Source organism: Balaenoptera borealis, assembly GCF_965194805.1.
Source record: "Balaenoptera borealis genome assembly, chromosome: 16".
NCBI lineage: Eukaryota > Metazoa > Chordata > Mammalia > Artiodactyla > Balaenopteridae > Balaenoptera > Balaenoptera borealis.
In genome coordinates, this window is record NC_138872.1 from 82,227,969 (window position 1) to 82,250,524 (window position 22,556).

A 22,556-nucleotide genomic window follows, 5' to 3' on the forward strand; every position below is an offset into this window, starting at 1 on the left:
ATCAGGGCAGTCTGCAGAAATAATAAGGACAAAGCCCCAAGCAAAGGATAGAGCTTTTATTCTTAAGCAGGCTTAGAGTTCCTCTTTGAACATAGCTAAGTAAACATTTGTGTTAAACCATGTCTTTAAAATGGTGAATGGGAAGGATTGTGCCAAGAATGCCATTTTAAACAAATTCAGACTTCTCGAGTCATTTAGAAATAACTTTAAAAGCTTCAGAGACTGTTATAATAACTGCCATGAGAGCAGGATTCATATTTAATTGTCTGAGCAAATTATCTGTGTATATGAGACTTCTGTTTACTTTTTCTTTTAAAAGAAACGTACAGGACTTCCCGGGTGGTGCAGTGGTTAAGAATACGCCTGCCAAAGCAGGGGACACGGGTTTGAGCCCTGGTCCAGGAAGATCCCACATACCGCGGAGCAACTAAGCCTGTGCACCACAACTACTGAGCCTGCGCTCTAGAGCCCGTGAGCCACAACTACTGAGGCCGTGCGCCACAACTACTGAAGCCCGCATGCCTAGAGCCCGTGCTCCGCAACAAGAGAAGCCACTGCAATGAGAAGCCCGCGCACTGCAACAAAGAGGAGCCCCCGCTCACCGCAACTAGAGAAAGCCCGCGCCCAGCAAAGAAGACCCAATGCAGCCATAACTAACTAACTAAATAAATAAGCAAATAAATAAATAAAAGAAAAAGAAATGTACAGTGGAGCTAAGAAAGTTACGTTAGACCGTTTTGTGTAGGGCAAAGAACCCTGAGGGCGTCATTGTGTAAAGGATATTCATAGTGTTGACCAAGTCAGAGAAAAATGAGTTAAATCGTACACACACGGGCAGGTGTCATAAATTTTAGAAAGATTTCCATGCAGAATGATTAAAAGTGTTATTTCTGAAAATATTAGCAAAAGGTCAATAAATGTGGATTGAATGCAGAAAAATTATTTACAACAATAAATAAATATCCTAAGACTAAAACACTAACATGCAAATGGTTATCTCTAACATATAACAATATATTCCAATAGTCCCGTTATAGACTGGCTTTTGGGAATTTGGAGCTTATTTTCCCAAATAAGCAGTGCTGTAGACATCAGTTATGCTCTCACAAAAGTTTAGGTAAAACATCATGTAGATAAGACCCTGTGTACCTGCAGTGAAAATCAGTAGAAATTCTAGCATAGAAGTACAAAAGGAAAACAATAAAATTGGGTTAGAAATGCTAGATTAGTTTGCATGCTAGTGTTCGAGGATTAGAGAACTACTGAAAAAAAGAGATTACTTCTGGGGGGATTCTGAGTGAGGTATCTCGGCTTTCAAATAACTGAAGTGCTGGTGGCACCCATGTGATTTCACTTTAATATTTATGGCCTTCTCTTTTCTTGATACACTTATGTCTCTGGATTATTGTGAGTCAAATCAGCAGTGATTATTGTCATTTTTAAGTTCACAAATGGTATGAAGAGGGTGAGAGGATAAAGGACAGTGTTGCTTTTTTTTTTTTTTTTTTTAACTGAGGTATAATTGATTTACAATGTTGTGTTAAGGACAGTGTGTCTTTTAAGGTAAAAGGCAAATGATGAAAGATAGGGGCCTGTTGCAGGGACGTAAAGAGGGAGCTTGTGCACCCTTGTGAAAAGGTGTGAGACGGCATAACTTAATGGTAAGCAGTGAGGGGCAGGAAAAGGCAGTGAGTCATGGTTGCCCTGAGATGAGTCATGGTTGCCCTGAGATGCCTCATCACACGTGTCCTTCCGCCTTAACGCCCGGGTTCTGGTCAGCGTCTTCAGGGGTGGTGGATTCTAGGGGTGGGGTGGCGTGGGGGAGGGTGGAGCAAGAAGGAGGCAGGGTGCATCCGGCCAGTGTACATACAGAACATCTGTAAACTGAACCCTAGTGACTTGAGGACTACCTGTATCGTGTATATTTCAATCTCATCCACACCACCCCATTTTTTCCCCCACACGCTTTCCCAATTTCTGATAATTGTCTCTGCAATAGAACCATGATTATTATCCATCACATCCTCTCCTGAGAAATTAAGAAAAATGTAGCTTGAGGCGTTACAAAAGGACCAGAAGAAAACAGTGACCAGATAGTCTGTTTACCTAGACTGTGTGTTTCTGGAATGTGAATAAGCTCATGCACACTTGGTAAACAGGGGAACCATATTAGTATAGAGTGAAGCCCTATTGTTTCATATACAAGTTTTCTCAGTTTACTGTTTTGAGCTGCTTGCAAGCAAAGCACACCAATGAAGCTGAACTCAGCAAAGTGTGGGGCAATCCAAACAGTACTAGCCCCTTCTTTCCTCCTGTTAGCTCCGGCGGCCGCATGCTCTATTTTGGAAAGGTTTATGCACACTTGTCCCTAATCATTGTGTATTAGCCCATGTCTCCCTAACTCTATAGCCTCAAGCTTTCCTCACAGCCCTTCCATCAAGCTACCTTCCCCTTTTATTTAAAACAATTTCCCCGGTTTTACTGAGATATAATTGACATATAGTATTGTACTAGTTTCAGGTGTACAACATGATTGATAATATGTATATATTGTGAAATAACCACCACAATTACTTAACACCATCACCTCACATAGTTAACAATTTTTTTTTTCTTGTGACGCAGACTTTTAAGATCCACTCTCTTAGCAACTTTCAAATATATAACGCAGTATTAACTATAGTCATCATGCTGTACGTTACATTCCCAGAATGTCTTGTAACTGAAAGTTTGTACCTTTGGACCACTTTCACTATTTTTAGCAGAAATCTCTAGAGCAGGGATTTGTGGCCACACATTTTTTAATCTCCACTACCCAGTGCAGAATAAACATTTACCAGAATGGTATTGAAATATTTACCGCTCTCTCTGCAGTTCTCCCCACCCTTTCACCTTTAGGCTTTTGCACCAGCTCTATACGGAATATCGTTGGCTGGTAGGGCATTGCCACAGATCCAATTCTTACTCTCCTTTGAATACCACCCCTACCCCAACCCCCCTTTGCAAAATCTTCAGGATTTGATCTCAGCCGCCGCAGCTCTTTATCGGTATCTCTCCATCTCTCGGTGGTATCTCACATTATATCGACAACACACGTCAGTTCCCTTGCTAGAGCGCCCAGCTCGGGAAATGCAAAAATCTAGCCTGATGTTTATTCCCCCTACACCCAGGCCAGTGCTCGGCCGATTAAGTGCATGTGGAAGAATAAAGAACATGCAAAGCCAAGGGATCCAGCGTGTGTTCTGCGGTTCAACAACCTGGACTTCCCACAGGGTCGTTTCAAGAGGAGTTTCTGTGGACTTGGGAGGGGGCGGGGGCGGCCTGAACTCCGCTGCCAGGCTGCCTCCAAGGAGGCCAGAACGAGGGGTCAAACCTCGAACCCACCCCCGCTCCCGCCCCAAGTCTCCGTAAGTCCCCCCGGGCTGGCTGCGAGCACAAAAGGCGGGCAACACCGAAAATGTGAGGGTAGGAACGGAGACGTGGTGCCTGAAACCGGCCGCCGGGCCTTCTTGAGCCCCACAGACCGAGACCGACACCACGTAACCCGGTAACCCACGCCTTCATCCTGGGGGCCTCAGAGCCACGCCTCACCGCGCACCCCCGCAGACGCGAGCGCGGAGAACTGACCCCCGGGCCGCCGTCGACTGCGGCACACAAAGGCCGGAAGTAAGTCGGCGTCAGCCTGGCGAGGCGTCCTCTCTAGGACCCAGGAGGCCCCACACCTCAGTGGTTCGCCAGACTCGCAGGTGGCGGGAGAGGACCTAGACCAGACCCGGCAAGACCTCGTCTCCCAGGGCGTGTGCCCCACTCCAGGGGCAGCAAAGTGAATCGAAAGAAACAACTTGGAAATCAAATCCAGAACTTTTATGTGCAAGAGAAACTCCCCTTAAATGTATTCAGGCCTGTTTCAGCTAAGGGTTTGGAGCACAGTGGGTTATCCTAGCTCCCCGCAGAGGAGGAGGAAACAACCTGGAGAAAGTTCTCTGTGGCTCAGGGCTCAGGGCCTCTCACTGACAGAGTGGGTCAGAACCCGGACCTGTGCCACCACAGTCAGTGCACTTTCTGCTGCCCAGGGCTGCCTCTCATCAGAAAGACGCAGTAGGCACAGGAGAGTGTCTTCAGTAAATGGTGCTGGGAAACTGGATTACCACCTGCAGAAGAATGAAACTGGACCCCTATCTTTTACCACTCACAAAAACTAACTTGAAATGGATTAAAGACTTAAATATAAGACCTGAAACCATAAAACTAATGAAGAAAACACAAAGAAAAAGCTCCTTGACATTGGTCTTGGCAACAATTTTTTTGAAGATGACAACAAAAGCACAAGCAACAGAAGCGAATATAAATAAGTAGGATTGCATTAAAATAAAGAACTGCTCAGGGTAAAAAAATCCGCAAAATGAAAAGGCAACCTATGGAATGGGAGAAAATATTTGCAAACCATCTATCTGATAAAGAGTTAGTATCCAAAATGTATAAGAAACTTATACAACTTAACAGCAAAAACCTAATAATCTGTTTATTGTATAATGGACAGAGGACCTGAATAGACGTTTTTCCAAGGAAGACATACCAATTGCCAACAGGTACTTGAAGAGATGCTCAGTATCACCAATCATCCAGAAAGTGCAAATCAAAACGACAATGAGGAGCTTCCCTGGTGGCACAGTGGTTAAGAATCCGCCTGCCAATGCAGGGGACATGGGTTCAAGCCCTGGTCCGGGAAGATCCCACATGCTACAGAGCAACTAAGCCCGTGTGCCACAACTACTGAGCCTGTGCCCTAGAGCCCGCGAGCCACAACTACTGAGCCTGCGTGCCACAGCTACTGAAGCCTGTGCGCCTAGAGCCCGTGCTCCGCAACAAGAGAAGCCACTGCAATGAGAAGCCCGCACACCACAACGAAGAGCAGCCCCTACTCGCCGCAATTAGAGAAAGCCCACGTGCAGCAATGGAGACCCAATGCAGCCAAAAAAAAAAAAAAAGACAATGAGATATCACCTCACATTTGTTATAATGGCTGTTATCAAAAAGACAAGAGGGGGCTTTCCTGGTGGCACAGTCGTTGAGAATCTGCCTGCCAATGCAGGGGACACGGGTTCGAGCCCTGGTCTGGGAAGATCCCACATGTCGCGGGGCAACTGGGCCCGTGAGCCACAACTACTGAGCCTGCACGTCTGGAGCCTGTGCTCCGCAACAAGAGAGGCCGTGATAGTGAGAGGCCCGCACACCGCGATGAAGAGTGGCCCCCGCTCGCCGCAACTAGAGAAAGCGCTCGCACAGAAACAAAGACCCAACACAGCCAGAAATAATAAAATAAATAAATAAATAAATTTAAATGACAGTAACATTAGGATCATTCATGATAAAAAAAAAAAACAAGAGATAACAAAAGCTGGTGAGAATGTAGAGAAAAGGGAACCTGGTGCATTATTGGTGGGAATATAAATTGGTACAACGACTATGGAGAACAGTATGGAGGTTTTTCAAAAAATTAAAAATAGAACTACCATATGACCCAGCAATCCCACTTCTGGGTAGATATCTAGAGGAAATGAAATCAGGATCTTAAAGAGATATCTGCATTCCTGTTCATTGCAGCATTATTTGCCATAGTAAAAATACTGAAACAACCTAAGTGTCCATCTAGGGATAAATGGATAAAGACGATGCGATATCTATCTTCTTCTGGTATAGGGGATTATTCAGCCATGAGAAAGAAGGACATCCTGCCATTTTTGACAACATAGAGGGATCTTGAGGGCATTATGTTAAGTGAAGTAAGTCAGACAAGAAGTCTCTGGGTCCAACAGCCAGTTCTGGATTAAGCCAAGCTCTTCTGTTCCTTAGTAGAATGTCCTCAGGTTCATCCATGTTGCAGCATGAGTAAGGATTTCCTTCCTTTCTAAAGCTGAATAATGTTCCATTGTTTGGATAGATCACATTTTGTTTATCTGTTCACCCTTTGATGGACACTTGGGTTGTTTCCACCTCATCTTGACATTTAAGAGAGAAATGACGTGATCTTACCTGTGTTGTCAGAGCATCGAGCATGTTAGGAAAGGAGACAGACTCGTGAGGACTGAATAATTGACGGAGGTGCAGCAAGACAGGCGCAGTCTGTGGGAGAAAAGGGCCCGAGTCAGAGCATAATTCGGTGACATCTAGGCTGCCGGGAATGAAAGGGAGGGGACAGGAACCTTAGCTTGGGAGGTTGGGAGGAGAAACCCAGAGGAGAAGGAGCATGAGGCGGAAGAAGAGAAGGATGGTGAAGGGGGAAAGTAGTTTTGGTTTTCTTTGGGGGTGGGGTGGAGTGGGGAAGATCATGCTGGAATTGGGACTCGTGATTCTGAGACGTCTTCAGGACACCCAGGTGGCAATGCTGGGGAATAGGTGTGAAAACAGAGTGAGATGATCCCATAATTATAAAAGGGATCAACAAATACAGTGGAAGAGAGATGCCCTCCTCTCTCCTCTCACCCAGGGCTCCCGGCCAAGTCCTGCAGGTTCTTAGAGCTGCTGGGAGAACCTCTCCGAGCCCGTTAGCTGGACACATAGTGCCCTCTCCTGGCGATAGCTTGCAGCTGCAACTGTGCCCGCACCCTAGGGCGGGAATGCCTTTCCCGCTGAGCATCCTGAAAGCCGCAGCTGCGGCCCATTAGCCTAAGAAAGAACTGTGACTGACCCGCACGATGGGTTTTAAGATCCTGCACGTGAGGATTGCGTGCTCGAGGGTCCAGAGAAGCTAACCGCCCCCTCAGCAGGTGCCGTGAGCCTCGGAGGCCCCTGTGGGACAGCAAAGTGGAAATGGGGACCAATACGGAAGGTTCACGCCTAACTTAAAGGAGTCCGATGCTTTTGCTGTAAACCCCGTTGTTTATTTGAAAGCATTCACACACCGGGAACCTCACAAACAGAAGAAAGACCCAGGGCTGTGAGAGCTCCTTCATCCCTGTGGTCCCTTGAGGGCGGCAAGGGCAATGTTGTAATTCCATCATTTTTCTCTGCCCGGCCCCTGCCGCAGCCCCGGCTCTTTCTGAGAAGTAGACCCCGTCTCCTAATCCCAGCTTCTTCCGAGGCCTGGGACTTCACACAGAGGGGCCTGGCCTCTTCTGTGTGTCGGGAATCTGAGCAGCTCCCAGGAGCTCCAAATCCCATCCTCTCCCCCATCAGGAAAAGTGCTGCGTCCACCCAGCCCCGGCCAAATCCCTGGCATCTGAGTTTTGAGGTGCCCAGAGCTGGCTTCATGCCTTGGGGGTTTGGAGGAGAGGAAGGAAGGGGGAGAAGGCAGCACAACAGAACCCAGGAAACAGTCTAGACTGAGCTTTTCTCGTCAATTCTGAGAACTCTCCCCTGTCCCATTATCCACAACATACCACGATTTTTTCCTGATTGGAAGGCCTGCCGTGGCTTAGACTATACACTCCCCTGGTTCTCAGAGCTCCGGGTCTCCCAGTGAATTCTCTGCACAGGTGCAGCCCAAGCATTCGTCCCTCCTTCCCCTCTTCCCGGGAGAGCATCCTGCCCCGGTGCTCCCGGCCTCGAGGGCACGCACCCACACTGTGAACCCAGCCTCCTCCCTCCCGGCCACGAGGGCACGCACCCACACTGTGAACCCAGCCTCCTCCCTCCCGGCCACGAGGGCACGCACCCACACTGTGAACCCAGCCTCCTCCCTCCCAGCCACGGACCCAGGGCTCTCCGTCACGTGTGAGCCTGAGACCACATAATCCACGGCCCACTGGGGACACGGAGTGTGCACAGGCAGGAAGGGTGACATCTTGCCAAGGAGCTGGACTTGTTGATAAAGCAAGATTTAGAGGCTCTGGCTCTGTTTACAGAGCAGAGAGAGGGACCCCCCCACCCAGGGTGGGAAAAGGCAAAATCAAGGTCAGCGATGGGGTGGCGTTGGGGGTACTCACAGTGGTGGCTCTGGGGACAGACTTTTAAAATATGTAAATGTTGAAAAACTGTCACATGGCTTCACTAAGGGCCTTTCACAAGGCTGGTGACCATGGGGAGAGAGGGTGAGAGATGTGAGAAAGAATGCCAGTGAGGGACGGCTATGTGGTGAACTGCCCCGTCCTGGGCATCCTCCCCTGGTTGCTCTCTGCCCGTGTCACTCACCTGGAGGCCCGAGCAAGGGCTTGTCCACAGGCAGAAGCGCACAGAGAAAAGAGCCTTCTGGCCGGAGCCCACCTGAACCCCAGCTCTCCCCCAGGCCCTGCTTCCAGCCACAGCTGTGTCTGCCTCTTCGCTTTCCATTCCCCCTCGGAGGAAAGAAGACCAGCAGCTGGAGGCAGTCCTCCTCCTGCCTGCGTTTGAGAAGCAGCAGATACATGGTTTCCTGAGCAAGGGGTGGGGCTGGAGAATCACTCCGAAGCCAGTGTGGAGGCAAGGAGGTAATGCCTGGGAGGAGCGCCCTGGGAGAGGCTCTGATCATGGCAATGGCAGGTCTTAGAGCCCAGGGCATGGAGGGGCCCTGGGCGGCAGGAAGGAATGCAGCCCCCGGTTACCTTCCTAACTTTCCTCTGTGTCACCTCTTTGTCCCTGCTGTCTACCACTGTTCAATTCTTAGACCTTCCAGAAAAAAGCCCTGTGAGCACTGACTGTCTCCAGTTCTTGCCCCACCATCACTGCTCAAGCCACTGCAACCTGGCAGCGTTTGGTTCTCTTAACCAGCGGGGTGGAGAGGAAGATGGGAGATGCCTGACAGCTGGAGTCAGGAGAGCTGGGAGAGCCCTGACCCTGGGTCCTAAAGAGAAGTGGCGCCGAAGAATGTTCCTGAATACAGCTCTGCAAGATTGCAGGTGCTGCAAAGGCAGGGGCTGTGCCTGTCACGCTGACCATCGTGTCCTAAGCTGGGTGTCTCACACGCGGTACATTTGAAGTAACAAGAAAACACAGTAACTAGGAAACAGAAGATGAGATGAAAGCAATCAATTTAACTGTGTCAGAAATCACAACTTATTTAAATAGGTTAATTTCCTATATTAAAATGCAGATGTTTAGGACTTAATTCTCCATTTCTTGGAGTCCTTAAGAAGACATACTGTTACCCAAAAGGCCTTTATAGTTTTGCAGTGTGTAAAATAAGCATCAGCCCAGAGCAGAGAAGCAGGAGTTTGCAATCCAAGGGCAATATGATGAGCTGAATTGTGTTCCCCCAAATTCATGTGCTGAAGCCCTAACTCCCAGGACCTCAGAATATGACTGTATTTAGAGATAGGGCCTTTAAAGAGGTAATTGAGTTAAAATGAGGCCATTAGGGTGGGCTCTAATCCAATTTGTCTGGTGCCCTTATAAGAAGAGGAAGGTTGGACACACAGGAGACACCAGGGTGTGCGTGCACAGGGGGACAACCGCGTGACAACACAGGGAGAAGGTGGCCATCTGCAAGCCAAGGAGAGAGGCCTCAGGAGAAACCAACCCTGCCAACACCTGATCTCAGCTTTCTCACCTCCAGAACTGGGAGAAATAAATTTCTGTTTTTCAAGCCACCCATTGTGTGGTGTTCTGTTACGGCGGCCCTAGGAAACTAATACAGTCATGTACAAGAACATCGGGTGCTGACAGGTTATGGGCAAGTTACCAAAGGCATCTGCTACAGGGGCCTACTCATTTCATCAGATTCTCAAGGGGGCGATGATCTCCCAAAGTTAGAGTCACAGCGTAGAGATTTCATAATTCAGGGTGAAGATAGAGAAAGGTAGAAAGTGCCCCTCACCCCAGCTTCTGAGGCTGCTCACCCTGACTCATTTGCCCGGCAGGAAGAGAACCCACTAGAAGGTGGTGTGTGGGGCAGAGGTTCATCTCCTATAAACAGCCAAGGGGCTGCAATGTGAGGATGTGAGAAAATTTGGGAAGTAACTGCATACAGGAAAACCCTAGAGGCCTTGAGTCATCGGGCTGATCCTGTGCTGCGTATTTCAGAGTTATGATGAACTTTAACCTCCATACGGGGAAGAGGAAAATAAAATAAAATGAGGCTACCTGGGAGGTGGGGGTTGTCTTCTCTCCTTCTGCCCCTTCTGGGGCAGCCAGGGGCATGAGGAGACATCTGCCAAGGGGGCTTCAGGGAAAAGTTCAGTTGGGTCTCTTCAGTTTGGGCCACTTTGTTTAAGAATGATCGATAGCAGTTATTAACCTCCCCGGTAGAAAGTATTTCCACTTCCTGGAGCTCTCCTGCTGTCGGGGATATTAATCCAGCCACCTAGGCTGAAGATACAAATTTGAGAGCTTTCAGCAGATTGATGGCTTCAAATCCATGGAAATGGAGTGACAATCCTAGGAGAGGGTGGGCACAGAAAATAGAGGAAGGTCCATGCATTAATCGTGAAAGGCAAACCGAGTTATCCAAAAAAAACCCTTCTGCATCTCAAAGGCTTAAAATAAAGGTGTGTTTCTCACTTACTTCACAGTTAGTGACCGAGACGTATGGCCCCGCCTAGATGTCAGGGGCCTGGGGACTGAGGCCATCCTGTGTATCCAGGAGGACGATGGATTGGCTTAGTGGACACACAGCATCGTCTCTGCCACAGTCCAGGCCTGGGCTTCCATCAAAGGAAGCTGAGGCAGGAAGCTCGTGTGCAACGTGACAGCCTGCAGAGGTGGGGCTGCAGGAAGTGGCTCAGAGCAAAAACCTGGGATGCAGACTTGAGTGGTGGTCCCTTCCCCCCAGCAGCTCATATCCAGCCCATCAGCAAACCCAGCGTTCGCAGATCCATCAGCAAGTCCTGTAGGTTTGATCTCCAGGATATATCCTAATCTGGCTGCTTACTACCTTCTCCACTGCTGCCACTCTGGTCCAAGCCCTTCACTGGGGCCTGGATCTGGTTTCCTGATCTCCCTCCTTGCATCACTGTGGTCAGTTCACACAGCAGCCGAAGGGATGTTTTAAAAACTTAAATCAAATCATATTGCCACCTTGGCTAAAACCCACCAGGAGTTCCATTTGCAATAGAAACTCCTTTCCAAGGCCTGCAAAGCCCTGCATGATCTGGTTTCAACATCTTCTCTTGGGGCTTTCCTCTTGTTCACAATGCTCCAGCCCCACTGGTCTTTATGCTGTCTTTCAAACACCTAGATGGTTCCTTCCCCAGGACTTGGCATTTGCTGTGCCCTCTGCCCCAAACGCTCTTCCCTCAGATAGTCCCAGCTTTGATTTCTTCACTTTTCTTTCTCTTTCTTTTCACTTGGGAAGGAAAAAAAAAGAGACTCGGTGATGGGTGGTCTGGGATCTCTTGTGACATCCTCAGATGGTGTAGAGATTGGCTTCACTCAAACTTCTTCCTGAAATGTCCCCTGATATTTCTATCTGAAAGAAATCTCAGCATGAAAAGAGTGCATGTTGGAATTGGTAATTGTGGAAGCGGTCGTGGGAGGAGGTGAGATTGGAGCTGGACCTTAACAGTGAGGGTTGTTTCAATAAGCAGAATTGGGGTAACCTCCATGCAGGAAGGGGATGTACCTACCTTGTTCTACTGGGTCTCCAGTGCTTATTAGAGTACCAAGCAGAAAATAGATACTCAATATAGAATTCTTGAATGAATTCACCACTAAATGAACAAAGGGAAGAGAGTGAAAACACTAAATATGTGTGATGACGACGAACAATAAGGTCTATTTGGCTGGAACGGCCAGTTCTAGCGAGAAACGAGGTTGAAAAAGCAGCCTTCAGCTGAATTGAAGAGAGCATTAGCAGAGAATGTATTTAAGTCCTATACCCACTTGGTGTCTCCTGCCTAATTCGGAGCATGCCATCCCTCCAATCCAGCTGGTGAACTATCCCCAGAGGAATCCTCCATAGAGAGCCGAGGTAGTACTTAGGGACTGAGGAACTGTTGAGAAGGAGATAATTTGTGGCAACGAGCCTTTCCTGGGGTGGGACATCCTCAGATTGCACCGGAAGTTGGACCTGCCCGCAGGGAATCTGTTGGTGGGTCTTTGCTGGGTGGGCAGGAGGTGACCACGGCAGGACCCACATTTGGCTCTCTGGACCCCTTCTTCCTCCCTGCTGTGCCCAGTCGATGCCCATGGCCCCACCCCGCCCTCGGGTTGCTTCCCTTGTCAGGACCTTGCCACCTTCACATCTCAGCTGTCTCACGCCCGACTGGTCAGGAACAATCTTTTTAACCTCTTCTTGGCAAGCTGTCTTAGGCTTCCCCTGAAATCTGAACCCCTCCAGGAAGTTTCTCTGGGTGTCCGAGTGGCTCTGTGCCCTCTCTTTGTCCCCACACCTGGCCAGGACTCAGGTCTTCTGAGGTTTTCTCCCCCTTGCCCATCTCTCCTGTTGTAAGTGGGGCAGATCTCACATTGCCTCAGCCCTGGCCTGTTCACGTGGACTCTGCATCTCCTCGTTGATCTGAAACTTTTCTCCGGTCACGTGTTATTCTTTATTTGTTCAAAGGTCAGAAGTTGCTTTGCAATATCACTGGCTGTGTTACTTCCTTCTGAGTTATTTGGTTCTTCTTCCATGACTAATTATTAAAGACAGCATTTCCGCATATTGTCCACCAAATACAGGGTAAGAAAAAAATACTACTATGAGTGAGAATTATAGAACCATGGGGCTTATCCAGGCCAGTGTCTCCCTGGGGAGCTCAGGACAAGGACAGAATCCAGACTTAGGCCCTTTTCTTGAGTCTCAGGAGTGGGCTGACAATGTCCTTCCCTGTCCGCAACCTTGTCCTGAACCTACAGCTTTTGAGAGTACTTTTAGTGGGTTAAGCAGGATTCTGAGGAACACTGTTCCACACCTCTAAGCCTTCCTCTTTCTCTTCCACTGAGTCGTGCACCCTCTTATGTCCGCTTTCCTCAAGGTTTCTTGGCCCTTCTTTTGCTCAATGCTGATGAGTAGAACATAAGAAGAAGTGAACACTTAGTCCAGGTAGTAGGTGATCCCTCTGAGCATCTCAGGGCACTCCTCCTCCAGGCAGCCCTCAGCCACTTCACTGAGCTGCTCTCCGATTCCCACTTCTGATGGGTGTCTGGGGCTGCAGGGTCCAAAGGGACTCAGGCTGGGATTTCTTTGTTAAACGTGATGAATCTGTCCATTGTAGGCATACCTCCAGAGTGCTACCCTGCTTTGTTTTTTTATTTGTGTTTTTACTCCAGAGCTTTCAACCCAACATTCCCTGGAAGGTGTGAGACCCTGAACGTATGGCCTCCTGGACCCCGTACACAGTCAGGTGGTCTGGCTTCATTTCCTGCTTCGTTCACAACATCACTTCCATCTCTGTTTTTAAAAAAATTTAATGTTTCACTTTTATTATTTTATCCTATAAAGCTATAAAAGCAGTTGAGGCTTGAGCCACATTTTTTTAAAATTAATTTTTATTGGAGTATTGTTGTTTTACAATGTTCTGTTAGTTTCTGCTGTACAGCAAAGTGTGAGCCACATTTTTTGTTTTAAATAAATTTCCACACAGTTACTTCCAATTACATGATCTTTTCGCAATTCTTTCCTTTTTCTGTTAATTATGTTCCAGTAAAAATTCTTTGCTTAAGACCATAAGTATTTTTCTACAATGCTTGGTTTATGCAAAAAGTAATATGGTTTCCAAAATATTTTTTCTTTATATTTCACGCGATGATTTTTCATATCTTTTAGCTGGTTATTTTGTAGATACTTACCTCCATGTCTCTAAATAAAATGCTTTCTTGATTTTTCATTATAAAGTCAATATCCTGGAAGATGATGATTTACCTTCATCCTTTCTCAGCCTCCACCACACACGTCCATTTCCCGTCATCCATCCTCCCAACGTAAATACCTTATATGAGAATTTAGGTTAGATCGTCATTATTTTCATTATTATGACTCTGTAATATATTCACAGCTCTGCTGTGTAGTAAACTATAATCATTTTACTTTCCCACACAACTTTTTATTTCCAATGGAGCTAATAGTTATTACTTTTCGATGTTCTATTCAACTGCAAGCTTCTCACCAGTCATATTAATCTCATCACAAGACATTCAGAAATCTCGGGTTTAGACAGGTTGCTCTCCACACTTGGGATCTCCCTTCATCATCCTCATCTTGGGAATTCCATCTCTTACCTGTGTGGCACCTTCTATATCCTCTATACCATATATATATTCTTCTCTTAGTTTACTTTTTCATTTCGATGGAGCACATTATCAAGAAGCTTCTGGAGGTAAATTTTTAGAGTGCTTGTACATCTGAAAATGTCTGTATTATACCCTCACACTTGAGTGACAGTTTAGCTAGGTATAGAAGTTTAGGTTAGAAATTATTTTCTTCAGAAGTTGAGGCATCTCTCTGTTATCTTCTGGCTTTCATTGGTACACTTGAAATGTCTGGAGACATTCTGATTTCTGATTCTTTAGTATGTGACCTGGGTTTTTTTTGTGCCCTCTGGAAGCTTGTAAAAAAATTAATTTTTTTCTCTAGCATTTTGGAATGCTAGATATGAGTCTATTCCTCCTCAATTCTTTCTTTAGGGAACTCCTATTGTGTAGCTGTTGAACCTGCCAGCCAGGTTAATTTTTTAAATCTCTTTTCTCCTACTTTCTATTTCTTTTTCTTTTTACTATAGTTTCTGGGAAATTTCTTCAACCCCCCACCCCCATGAGGGGCTACAGAAACAGAATGACCCATTGCTCTGTTCCTGTGCCTTATGGACCACCCGGAGCTTTCCAGGGCCAGTGAGAGGGGCTGGAGGGGGATGTCCAATGACGGGAGGACCCTCCCTCCCGTTGGTGGAGGGGGATCCCCAAGAGACAGGGGACCCTGAGCCACACTTCACCAACCATATGGCTGAGGAGGAGGAGGGGGAGGGCCAAGGGGGCAGCAAGAAGAGCAGTCAATCCTCATGGCTATGCCTGGCCAGGAGAGCACTGAGTCACCACACTGATCACCGCAAGTGAGGATGTTCCTCTGCCTAATTCATCTGGAAATCCCAGCTACAAAGATAGGTGCTCTCCCCACTTCCCAGCCTGATCTGAGAAACAGAGGGGGGCGTCCAGGTTGCTGGACACCAGCTGCCACCCTCACTGCCCTGGGGTGCTGCGGATTGGAGGGGGCACCTCACAGGTTCTCCCCGCGACCTCCAAACTCACACAGAAGGGTAGGGCTGTGGGCTGCTATAGCCCAGAATCCTGAACCCATCCTGCGTCCCATGCCCATGAGAGCAACCAAAGATCAGTGTGTTAGCATCATTCTGATGCAGTCCTGCCTCACCAGCAGGAGCAATCAGCTCGTGTGGACAGTGGGCCAATCTGGTGTAGGGGTGGGGGTTGGGGGCAAGGAGCTGGGGAGGGTGCTGTTGGGAGGGGCAATCTGCCATGGGTTTTGAATTCCCTGCATGTTCTGGGCGTCTCAACAATGAAAGTCCTGTGTCACCTTTACCCAGGCTGTTTCTCAGGGTACTGCGTGGAGCCATCTCCAGGGATGAGGTATTGATCCCCTCTGGAAAAAGATCAGGCTTGTGCCAGCTCGCTGTCATTCCCCAAGTTCCGTGTTCCCTCCAAGCCTACCACCTGGGTCCTGTGGAGTCACTGTCTGGGATTTAGGGGCCATGCTGCTTGCTGTGCCATAATCATCAGTTCTTTGTCTCTGTTCCAGAGCTGTCCTGTCTCTGTCACATCCATGAAACATAACAGGCTAATTTATTGGCTCGCAAGTAGGGTTCAATTCCAGAGTCTGACAAGCACCTGCCCCAGGGGATGGTCTCACGCCCCTCCCCTGCCTGCATCTGATTCTCTGCCGGCAGTGTGTGTTGGGGGTACTTTGTGTGCTAAACTGATCAACCCACCTGTGTGCACCCCAGCCATGGATATGTCAGTGCACTTTTAGGAAACCAGGTCCACCGCTGCAGGGAAAACAGTCAGGATGATCCAGCCCTCGCTGCCGGCCTCCTGGAACTCTTGTGGGGGACACCACACACCTTCACTTTAGAAAGGTCCGAACCCGACATTGACACTTGGGTTGGTGTTTCTTAGACTCTTAGAGGTAATGTCCCATTTAGCCACAAGAGGAGCCTGTCAGTGGGCTGGGAGAGGAAAATCAGCTCGGTGGGCACTCCTGAGTTGGCTGAATAGAATCTCTTTCTTTCTTTCTTTTTTCATTGAAACATAGTTAATGTACAATATTATGTTAGTTTCAGCTGTACTATATCATGATTGTACATTTGCATACATTGTGCAGTGATCAGCATAAGGCTAGTAACCTTCAGTCCCCAAACAAAGTTACTACTATATTACTCACCGTATTATTCTTTATGCTGTGCATTATTATACATCCCTGTGACTTATTTATTATGTAACTGGAGGTTTGTACCTCTTAATCCCCTGCACCTATTTTGCCTACACTTACTCACTCCCTTCTGCAACATTCGTTTATTCTCTGTATCTGTGAGTCTGTTTTTGTTTCGACTGTTTGTTTTTTTAGATTCTACATATAAATGAGATCGTGTGCTATTTGTCCTTCTCTGACTTATGTCACTTGGCATAATGCCTTCTAGGTCATCCATGTTGTCGCAAATGGCAAGATTTCTTTCTTTGTAAATAGTTGAGGAATATTCCATTGTGTGTGTGTGTGTATATATATATATATATATATATATATATATATATGCTGTACATACTGTATATATATATATCACATTTTCTTTTCTTTCTTTCTTTTCTTTTTTTTTGGCTGACCAGGGATTGAACCCGGGCCCTCGGCAGGGAAAGCGTGGAGTCCTAACCACTGGACTGCCAGGAAATTCCCTATACCACACCGTCTTTATCCATTCATCTATCGACGGACACTTAGTTTGCTTCCATATCTTGGCTATTGCAAATAAAGCTGCAATGCACATTGGAGTGCAAATATATTTTCGAATTAGATTTTATTTTCTTCAGGTAAATGCCCAGAAGTGAAAACTCTTCAGGTAAATACCCAGAAGTCATATGGTAGTTCTATTTTTAAATTTTTGAGGAAACTCCATACTGTTTTCCACAGCGGCGGCACCGATTTACATTCCCACCAACACGGCACGAACATTCCCTTCTCTCCACATCCTCATCAACGCTTGTTATTTGTTGTCTTTTTGATGACAGCCATTCTGACATGTGTGAGGTGGTATCACACTGTGGGGTTTTTTTTTTTTAATTTTTAAAATTTATTTTTATTGGAGTAAAATTGCTTTACAAGATTGTGTTAGTTTCTGTTGTACAATGAAGTGAATCAGCTGTATGTATACCTATGTCCCCTCCCTCTTGGCCCTCCCTCCCTCCCTTTCTCCCCCCCATCTAGGTCATCACAGAGCACCGAGCTGAGCTCCCTGTGCTATACAGCAGGTTCCCACTAGCCATCTATCTTACACATGGTTAATCTGCATCGCCCTCATGATTAGCACATGTGTGTGAGGGTGGGGAAAGGCAGAAATGTCTGGTATCTCTTCCTCTCCCTGAACACCTGGGATCAGTATAATCCTACCCAGGGCTTCCTCCTCCTTCCTCCTTCTGTCTACTCAGAACAGTAATTCTAACTAGGATTTAACCCAATATGAGTGTTTTGGTTAACTATCCAGGTTTTACAGACAGCATGTCCAGTTGAATGTTGAATCCCAGTTCCATCACCACTGGCTAAATTTGTGACCTTGAGCAAATTACTTAATTCCTCTGTGCTTCAACTTCTTCCTCAATAAAATGGATATTTTGATAATAGTTTTATCATAGAGTTTCTTGGGGTGAGAATTAAGTGAGATAATATGTACCTGGCACAAAGTACTTGCTCAATAAATGCTATAAATAAATGCAATAAATACTATAATTACCTAGTGTCCTGTTCTTTCTATCTGTCACCCCTGCTACTCATGACTCTGACCACAATCCTTCTGTTCCAGCCCACGTCTCTCCCAGTCCTCTGTGCCTTAATTACTCCTACTTAGGAGACACGATCCAGGCTGTTCTCCTGATCTCTCCTCCTGGAGATTCCAGATCTCTGCAGCTTTCTGGGCATTCTTTTCTCTAACGCCGCTCTTTACCTCTTATTCCGTGTCTTGTAGCAGCGGATCTGAGGAACTGGTTCTTGCCCTGGTCTGGATCTTGGAGTCTGTATCACCCATAGAAATTATTTATTCTGAGTCTGTTTCTTCATGCATAAAATGGCCTGGAGGATTCATGGGATTCCATGTAGCTATGACCGTCTATGGAAAGGAAAACATTTAGTGAGCACCTGCCATGAACCGTGAACTATGCACCGTAGGTACTGAGCAAGTTCTAAACGCCGAGCAATGCCCTTGGCAATGAGGGTCAGGGCAGATCAAGAGACACACCCTCCCTGTCCTCATGATGCTGACACAGGCTAGTTTTTAAAAATTGAATTCTCATAACAACCATGAGGGGACTCATGGGGGCAATGCTATCCGGATGATTAAGTTACTTGATTAAGTCACCAAGAAACAGCCAGTGACCGGTGGAGCCATCATGTGAACCCAGGTCCGACTGACCCCAAGACTGGCTCACTTTCCACCCAATAGCCCTGGACAGGGGTGAGTCTGACACCTTCTGAAGTGGGAACAGCCTCAGGCAGATGCAGGGTGTGGAGCTGAGAGGTCAGATGTGCCTGGATCAGAGCTGACTCTGACATCACTTCCTGTGTGAGCTGAGGCCTGGGAGTGGGGATGGGGGAGAGGTGGGGGAAGGAGGAAAGCAGAAGAGTGTGGGGTTGGGGAAAGGCAGAAATGTCTGTGTATATTTGGGGGCTCTGATATTTCCTTCCTGCTATCTCCCCTTCTCATGTCTACCTGGGACTGGCCCTTGAACTTGTGAAAATGGCCTAGCCCTACCTCCCATCCACAGCCCTCACTCCACCAGCCTTCTGCCCTTGGAATGGTCCATGATGTCTTTCAAGGTCGCCATGAAGACGTCCTCTCTGGTCTTCTGAACTTGGCTCTCCTCCTGTCCTCCATCTGTACCACCTGGCTCTAGGGGCCCAGGGGCTTACTGCCTTCACAGTCGTAGAGAAAGAAGGCCTGAACATTGGGGTGAGCAGTGGCCTAAAACATGGGGAACACTTCATGGGGCCTGGAAAATCTACTGTAAAGAAAGTCACAGAGTAAGGACCTACAAAATTGGAGAGGTCTTTGAGGTGTGGGTCTACTGTGAGTCCCACTGAGGGGCAGCAGAGGGCCAAGAAGGTCATTCTTGGTCGCTGGGATCAACAGTTGTCCACAGCCTCTGGTCTCTAGCCTTTTCTTCCTGTCAGCCTCTCAGCAATGCATGCTCACAGGGGCAACGACTTGCCTTCATGTGGTAGAAAGTGCAGGATGGAGAAATTTCTAGAAATCCAGGTAATAAACCAGATGGGACAAAACCAGGATGCTGCTCCCATTAAACTTCACCAGTCCTTTGAGTTAAACTCATTGCTAAGTCGAATCCTTGCCATACTGGTGGGAAATGCACTTGCTGACTCTTTGTAAATGTTACAGGTTTTAAACCTGCATAATATTAAAAAATTACTAGCTTATATTTTTGTGACCTTCAGATTGTCACGCAATGATGGGCCCAGGACTAGCTTATCTCCCTTCTCTCCAGGTCACGTAGTATCCCGACCCAGTGCTGTCGAATCCGATTCTCTGGGGAGATGTTTTTCTTTCTGTTCTGACACTTTCCTTCTACTGACTGTAACTGAGCAGGGCCCTATCAGGCCTTTCCAAAATAACCACCCCCCCTCCATGTCCTCCGCCTGCCTTTTGTCTGTAGAAAAACTTTAGTCAATGAATAAATTTAATCAGAGAAGTGAGAAAACGCAGAAAGAAAGGAAAACAGTCAAGCAAGACAAACTAATAACACTTTAGCCATTAAACAAAGTCAAGGACCTTCAGTTCTTCCTCAAGGGCTATAGATAATATTCTGAGCCATGTCCTTTGAGCTGTTTTGCAGATACTGAAACCCCCTCCAGGTGGAAGAAGTTAACCGTGAGCTGACCACACAGGTAGACGCTAGACCAGTTGGAACCAGAAGGTTGATGATGCTGACTCCCCATGACCTCACCACCGACCAATCAGAAGAATGTCCACGAGTTGACCACGCCCTGCTCCTAGAACACTGTGAGACTCCTCACCACCCCCTCCGGGGAGGGACACACAGTTTTGAGGGCATTAGCCAGCTCTGGCCCCCTTTGCCTGGCAAAGCAATAAAGCTATTCTTTCTACTTCACCCAAAACTCTGTCTCTGAGATTTAACCCGGCACTGGTGTACAGATGCCCAATTTCGGCAACACGACTCCTCCTCAATCCTCGTTCCTGGTGGTCTCTCACTCTCCCCCAAAGCAGATAGACACATCCAGCTGTGGAAAGAGGCAGGGAGGGAAGAAAGATTTCTCCCCCCATCACCGTGAGGGTACAGAGATGCTCCCCAGCCTTGGGTGACCCCTGCACCCCGGGCACCCTGCTGCTCCAGGTCCTGGCACGTTTCGTCGACATATGGCTGTGGGAGGAGTCTGGTCTCATCTGCTGGGAGGAGGGGAGACAAAGAGGGCCTTGTTTGGTGGAATAAAGAAGTGGGAGGTGAGTTCTCTTGACCCTTGGGGGCTTCTATCCTGGCACCAATCCTCAGAAACTTACTGTGAAAGAGAAGTTTGTCTTGGTGCTTTAGGGTCCTGTCAGAAGCTTAGAAATAATTAGGCAGAAGCCCCCTCCCCCAGCCTCCAGCACCAACCTTAACCTCCTGCCCTGATACCCACACTGACCCAGGCACTGGGGACATTTATAAATGGAGCCATTGAGGAATCAGGAGAAATCCAGGCAACTGTGAAAAATGTGCCTATTCCCTGAGTCCTGTGTATCTTCCCACTTCCCACCCCCATTACAGACAGTTAGTCAAGGACTTTGGCCACTGTGGCTGGACCGTCTGCATAGCCCCGAATGGCGGGCTCACAGTTCTCTGTTTCCAAGGAGGTGATCACATGCCGTCAGCAAAGAGGTGCTGTAGGCACCTGAGTCAGTGGCTCCTCCTTGAGAGGGGGAAAGAGTTGGACCCTAGATTCATCCTTGGTTCCCATCCTGCCTCTTCTACTTACTGCCTGAATGGCCTTCACAAGTGATTCAACCTTTCTGAAACTTTGTTTCGTTGCTAGTCACCTAACTCTGTTATTAGGTGTATAAATGCTTAGGATTTGATGAATTGACCCCTTTATAATACTGGAATGACCTCTTTATCCCTGGTAATAATTTTGCTATGAAACCTAATTTGATATTAATATAGTCCCTCAAGCTTTCTTTTTTTTAAAATTTATTTTACTTTGTTTATTTTTGGCTGTGTTGGGTCTTTGTTGCTGCGCGCGGGCTTTCTCTAGTTGTGGCGAGTGGGGGCTACTCTTCGTTGCGGTGCACGGGCTTCTCATTGTGGTGGCTTCTCTTGTTGTGGAGCACGGGCTCTAGGTGCGTGGGCTTCAGTAGTTGTGGCACATGGTCTCAGTAGTTGTGGCTCGCGGGCTCTAGAGCGCAGGATCAGTAGTTGTGGCGCACGGGTTTAGTTGCTCCATGGCACGTGGGATCTTCCTGGACCAGGGCTCAAACCTGTGTTCCCTGCATTGGCAGGCAGACTCTCAACCACTGTGCCACCAGGGAAGCCCTCAAGCTGTCTTTTGATTAGTGTTAGCAAAGTATATTTTCCCATCCTTTTACTTTTAAACTATGTGTGAATTTATATTTAAAGTGAGTTATTGGCGGGACTTCCCTGGTGGCGCAGTGGTTAAGAATCCGCCTGCCAATGCAGGGGACACGGGTTCGAGCCCTGGTCCAGGAAGATCCCACATGCCATGGAGCAACAAAACCCATGCGCCACAACTACTGATCCTGCGCTCTAGAGCCTGCGAGCCACAACTACTGAGACCATGTGCCACAACTACTGAAGCCCACGCACCTAGAGCCCATGCTCCACAAGAGAAGCCACCACAATGAGAAGCCCGTGCACTGCAACGAAGAGTAGCCCCTGCTCGCCGCAACTAGAGAAATCCTGCGTGCAGCAATGAAGACCCAACACAACCAAAAAATAAATAAATAAATAAATTTATTTATTTAAAAAAAATAAAAATTAAAAAATAAAAAATAAAAAATAAAGTGAGTTATTGGGACTTCCCTGGTGGCACAGTGGATAAGACTCTGCACTCCCAATTCAGGGGGCCCGGGTTTGATCCCTGGTCAGGGAACTAGATCTCACACGTATGCCACAACTAAGAGTTTGCATGCCACAACTAAGGAGCCTGAGTGCCGCAACTAAGGAGCTGGTGAGCCGCAACTAAAGAGCCCTTGAGCTGCAACTAAGGAGCCCACATGCCACAACTAAGACCCAGTACAACCAAATAAACAAATAAATATTAAAAAAAATTAAAGTGAGTTATTTGTATGTAGCATATAGTTAGGTTTTGCTTTTCTACTCAGTCTGTCTCTCTGCCTATAAATTGGAGTGGGTTGACCATTTACACTTAGTGTGGTTATTTATATGGTTAGATTTAAACCTCCCATTTTGCTATTTGTTTGCTATTTGTCTCATCTGCTTTATTCCCTTTTCCTCCTTTTCTGCCTTGTTTT

At 47.3% G+C, this 22,556-nt stretch overlaps 1 long non-coding RNA gene across 1 annotated transcript in view; it reads right to left on the reverse strand.

Moving 5' to 3' along the window:
- LOC309613893 overlaps nucleotides 1-22,556 on the reverse strand; it is a 55,252-nt gene that overhangs the window by 9,646 nt on the left and 23,050 nt on the right. Inside the window, exons 3-6 of the long non-coding RNA XR_014235928.1 lie at nucleotides 18,006-18,167; nucleotides 11,478-11,561; nucleotides 8,131-11,320; nucleotides 6,034-6,123 (exon numbers count right to left, since the gene is read on the reverse strand). This is a non-coding gene — a long non-coding RNA (uncharacterized lncRNA). The remainder of the gene's footprint in view (nucleotides 1-6,033; nucleotides 6,124-8,130; nucleotides 11,321-11,477; nucleotides 11,562-18,005; nucleotides 18,168-22,556) is intronic.